Source organism: Sarcophilus harrisii, chromosome 3, assembly GCF_902635505.1.
Source record: "Sarcophilus harrisii chromosome 3, mSarHar1.11, whole genome shotgun sequence".
NCBI classification, from domain to species: Eukaryota; Metazoa; Chordata; class Mammalia; order Dasyuromorphia; family Dasyuridae; genus Sarcophilus; species Sarcophilus harrisii.
In genome coordinates, this window is record NC_045428.1 from 481361502 (window position 1) to 481367501 (window position 6000).

Genomic DNA, 6000 nt, shown 5'->3' on the forward strand with positions numbered 1-6000 from the left:
GGGTAGTCAAAGAAAAGTCAAGACTATCCCACTTTTATAATAACATGATAGTTTACTTGGAAAATCTTAGGAAATAAACAAAGAAAATGAATAACAATTAATAAATCATACAAAATAAACTCATAAAATCAAACGCATGTCTATGTAGTGGGGGGGGGGGAGAAATCCATGTAGTAAGGGGAAAAAATTCCAATGATAGAAAGAGAAGTCTTGTCCAAAAGAACAAAATGCATTAAATATCTGAGAGTGATTCTATCAAAACATACATAATATTTATATAGATACAATTACAAAATATTCCTTAAATGGAAGACAATTTAAACAATTGTATAAACAACAATACTACCAAGGTTAATTTACAGATTTGGTTCCAAAGCAATCAAACAAAAGGATACCTCACAGAACCACAAAATATTCACATAATTCATTAAGAGGAGCAAAAGATCTCTAATATCAAGAGAAATTATGGTTGGAAGATGAGGAAGGTGGAAATAAAGATGACTAGTATTTTCAGATTTCAAGCTATATTTTAAAGTACTAATTATCTTAAATATTTGCCATTTTAAAAAATATAAGTGTAAGTCACAGGAACAGACTAGGAAATAAAAAGGAAGGAAGGAAGGAAGGAAGGAAGGAAGGAAGGAAGGAAGGAAGGAAGGGAAGGAGGGAGGGAGGGAGAGGGAAGGGAGGATGGTGGGAGAGAGGAAGGGAGGGAAAGAAGGAGGGAGGGAAGAAAGGAAGGAGAGAGGAAGGAAAGGAGGAGGGAAGTAAGGAAGGAAAGAAGGAGGGAAATAAGGAAAGGAGGGAGGGAAGGAGAGGAAAGGAAGGAAAGGAAGGAGGGAGAGGGAAGGGAGGATGGTGGGAGAGAGGGAGGGTGGGACACTGATGGAGGGAGGGAAGAAAGGAGGGAGAGAGGAAGGAAAAGAGGAGGGAAGTAAAGAAATAAGGCATGAAGGAAGGGAGGGAGGGAGAGAGAGAGGAACAGAGGAAGAGAGGGAGAGGAGGAAGACTTATTAAGAACTTGTTGTATGCTCAACACTAAGCTAGGAACTGAAGATATAATGTTAAAAAAAATTAACCAAACCCTGATTTCCAGGAGCTCATCTTCTCATTGGGGGAGACAATACATAAAAGGGAAAAGGGAAAAAAGAGTCTCAAACGTTATCAATTTAACAAATGAACAGAGAAGGTAGAGAGGAAAGGAAAAGACTATATATTGAGCATCCTTTTTGCTAAGCAGTATACTAAACTCTCCACAAATATAATTATTTGATTAATTGATATCAAATCTATTATCACTAGATTAGAAAATGGTGTCAACTTTGACTTATGAACAATAGAACAATAGGACAATAGAAAGTCTCACAAAGTATCACAAGGTTGTATTGACACCTACAAATATAAAAGTGGATTTTTGCCCATAAGTCATTTAGTATGTAGCCCGTGAAGAGTGGGAATCAGTGGACAAAGCCTCCTATAATTGCGAAGACGATGCCCATAGATAGTACATAATGGAAGTGAGCTACTACATAATATGTGTCATGAAGGACAATGTCCAGGGATGAGTTGGCAAGCACAATTCCTGTTAGTCCTCTGATTGTCAAAAGGAAAATGAAGCCTAGGGCTCATAGTATAGCTGGGGATCATTTAATGTTCCTCTGTGTAGTGTAGCTAGTCAGCTAAATAACATTTGTAGGGATAGCAATAATTATTGTGGCTGATGTGAAATACACTTGTGTATCAACATCTAGTCCGACAGTAAATATGTGGTGTGCTCATACAATGAAGCCTAGGAATCCAATGGATATTATTGCTCACACTATTCCCATGTAGCCAAAAGGTTCTTTTTTGCCTGCATAGTATGTAACAATGTGAGAAATAATTCCGAAACCTGGTAAGATTAAAATATATACTTCAGGGTGGCCAAAGAATCAGAATAGATGTTGATATAAGATTGGGTCACCTCCACCAGCAGGGTCAAAAATGTTGTATTGAAATTGCGGTCTGTTAAGAGTATTGTGATACTGGCTGCTAAGACCAGCAGTGATAGAAGAAGTAATACTACTGTGATTATTATGGACCAGACGAACAATGGTATCTGATATTGGGATATTGCAGGGGGGTTTAATGTTGATAATTGTTGTGATAAAGTTAATAGTTTCTAGGATAGATGAGATGCCTGCCAGGTGAAGTGAGAAAATAGCTAGATCTATGGATGCTCCTGTGTGAGCGAGATTACCTGCTAAAGGCGGGTAGACTGTTCATCCTGCCCCAACGCCTGCCTCAACTGTTGAAGATGCCAAAAGGAGAAGGAATGATAGCGGTAGCAGTCAGAAACTCATATTATTTATTCGGGGGAATGCTATATCAGGGGCTCCAATTATTAGTGGGACTAGTCAGTTACTGAAACCCCCAATCATATTGGGTATTACTATAAAGAAAATTATTACGAAGGCATGGGCTGTGAAATAACGTTGTAGATTTGATCTTCTCCGATCAGAGAGAAGGCCAAGCTCTGCTCAGATAAGGAGACTTAGAGCTATGCCAATTATGCCTGCTCAGGTGCCGAATAGTCGGTAAAGAGTTCTGAAGTCTTTATGATTTGTAGAGAAAAGTCATTGAGTAATGAACATAGGTAAAATGGCGGAGGATAAGCATTGAACTGTAAATTCAAAGACAGAGACTAGATATCTCTTTTTACCAGTATAGTAAATTGAAGCCAAATGTTGAGGCACTTAGCTGTTAACTAAGAATTAGAAGGATAGATACCCTCCAGTTTAGAGGTGAAGACTGTTTATTGAGACTACCCCCAGGATTCCCCGCCTTTTTTTTTCTTACAAGGCGGGAGTCTCCGGATGTATGCAAAGGCTAGGTGATTTAACATATACTTAAGGCTTTGAAGGCCTTTGGTCTAGTTTGAACCTAAGCTTTTAAATGGGACATTAATCTTTGTAATGCACCAATCTGATCATATAAATCCATTGCTCAAAAACATTTAGTAGCTCCCTGTTGTCTATAGAGCTAATTGCAAACTGTTTAACATGGCATTTAAGTCCCTTCACAGCCTGTATCCACATTACTTTTCTGACTTTGGTTTGTACTATTCCCCTTTTGAGAATGCTACATTTTAGTTAAACTGTGAATTTTAAGTATTTCTCAGTCACTTCCTACTTTTGGCAAACTCCACATAATACCACACCCCATTCCTATATAGTGCTTGAGTTCATTCTCATTTTCCAATACCCAACACAGTTGCAGTTCACTCAATGGTGCTTTTCCTGGTCGCTACAGCTGAAAAACCTCTTCCACCCTGGATCTTCTTAAAGCACTTTCTGGATTTCCTTGTGAGGATTTCAGTTTTCCTCATATTTTACCTGACATCTTATATAATTGTATATTTTTCTTTATTCCTTTAAAGATTTTAAACTCTCTCATATCAGGAATTTTATAATTTCTTTCTGTATCATCAGCTTCTGGCAATGTTTTATTTGTAATACATGCTCAATCTAATGTTTCCTGCCCTCCTGTCATCTTCTAATCTTGTCTGTTTTTACTGGTGGTTGATGAGCCCTATGTATAAACTGCTATTTCCTCAGAAAACATTTTCTTTCCTTCTTCAATGGAATTATTTGCATGTCTGTTTTCTGAATTTCAAGTCTGAGAGCATCTTAATCCCTCTTTGGTTAACTATCTTTTTATACCAGAAAATATTAAATATCCTTTTAAAGGAAGAATTCTGGGAAGATAGCAGAGTAAGTCAGAAAATTTCAAGCTCTCCAGATTTCCCCCATAAAAATGATGAAACTGTACCTCAGAATACACATAGAGCTATTGAAAACAAAAAGGAGTTGGGGCAGAACAATGGTGCTTTGGGAACAATCTGAGAAAATCTGGAGAAAGATACCAGAATGAAGGTTTGGTCTCTGTGAAGTGTAAATCCTGCCTACAGGCTAGTTTTGCTGAAACAAATAGCAAGCCATAGAGTTAACTGGATTGGAAGATAGCCTTAGTTCCAACCACAGGAACTTTTATCTCCCTGAACTTTTGCAGAGAAGGCATCTGAGTCAGAGAAAATTGAGGGACTCTCTGCCAATAAGGCACCCCAGATCCAGCTAAACTGCCCAATCGTGGCACTAAGTGAGAAGTAACAAGCAAACTCTTAATGAGTGCAGAAGCAGTGGGACAGGAATGCAGGAATGTTTCCAGCTGGGTAGCACTTACTGAAAGGTGGTATTCTTAGTTTTGAGTTCTAAGTCGGAGGAGAAAACTGAAAGGGAAACTAAGGCCAGATGCACCAACTCCCTACCACTATCACTACTACCCCACATAACCAGAGTTGATTACACTTACAAGCTCTTATTTAAAAAAAAAAAAAATGAACAGGCAAAGGAAAAAAAAAAAAAAAGATGAACTATAGAAAGTTATTATGGGAATAGGGAAGACCAGAGGTCATATCCAAAGGACGATACTAAAGTTTAAACAAAGCCTCCTCCACCCTAAAGAGTAATGTTACCTGCCCAAAAAAGAATTTATAAGAGAACTTTAAAAAAACAAAATCAAATTAGAAAAACTAAGGAAAAACTAAAAAGAGGAAAAAAGAAAAAGAAAGAACAAGGAAAACAAAATTATATGAAAAGAAAGTCAACCAACTAGAAAAGGAGATCCAAAATTTTAATGAAGAAAAGGACTCTAAAAAGTGGAATTGGGCAAGGGAAAGTCAGAAAACTTACAAGAAACCAAGAAATAATAAAATAAAATAAAATATAAAGAATAAAAAAAAGAAGATAATGCAAGACATCTCATAAGAAAAACAACGGATCTGGAGAACAGATGAAGAAGAGAAAACATAAGAATAATTAAACTCCATGAAAGCTATGACCAAAAAAAAAGAATATTGATATAATCAAAGAAGAAAAATTAAACAAAATTATTCTGAAATGTTAGGAGGAGAGGGGAAAGCAAAAATAGAAAAAAAATTCACCAATCAATTCTCTCTGAAAGAGATTCTATGAGGAAAATCTATGGGAACATCATTGCTAAATTTCAAAACTCCCAGAAAAAATAAAAAATTTTATAAAAACAAAAAAACATAAAATTCTCTGGAACTAAAATTAGAATCACACAAGACTTGTCAATGGCTACTAAAAAGCTACAGGTTTTGGAACAGGAAAAAAAGGATATTCAATGAATTGCCAGACTTTCAGGATTTTGTTGCAAAAAAGAACAAACAAAAGCCAAAACTTAATAGAGAATTTGACTTAAAGGGGCCAAGAAAAATATCAGGTAAATATCAAAGACTAATTTCAAGGGATTCAATGAGGACAAACTATTAATGTTTCATGTGTGGAAATGCAAAGCAAATATCTAAGATTGTCATTAGGTTGTTATTAGGTATAGTATAGTATAGTATATATATATATAGTAATTAGGTTGTTCAAAAGAAATTTTGGGGTAGAGCTGCATATGATGTGATTCTAAAAAGCAAAACCATATAAGAAAAAGTTAAAACAATAATTATGTTATTTGAAAGAGGTATAAGAGCAAGAACTAATACAGAGGAATTAGATGGGGGCAGAAGGCTGGCAGTTTTGAAATCCTACTCATATCAGGAATGAATTAAAGAAGGAACAATGCATATACATATACATATATAAATATAAATATATAAATTTTGGAGAGTTTTACACACATTCACATATACACACACATATAAACTTTCCAAAATTTATATAGAAATAAGAGGGGGAGGAAATAGGATAAGGCAAGGTATTAAAGGGTATTCAGATTAATAGTAGGATAAGGTATGTAAATTAATAAGAATGTGATTTCAAGGGAAGGAAGGAAATGGGAGGAGAAGATAAGGGAAGTATCCTTGTGTGTGTGTGTGTGTGTTGTGGGAGAGTTTACATAATAGCAAGGCAAGCTAGGGGTAGAGGTAAAGTAGACAAATTAACTGAGATAGGAAACAAGAGATATACACAAACACAATAATGATCAGGA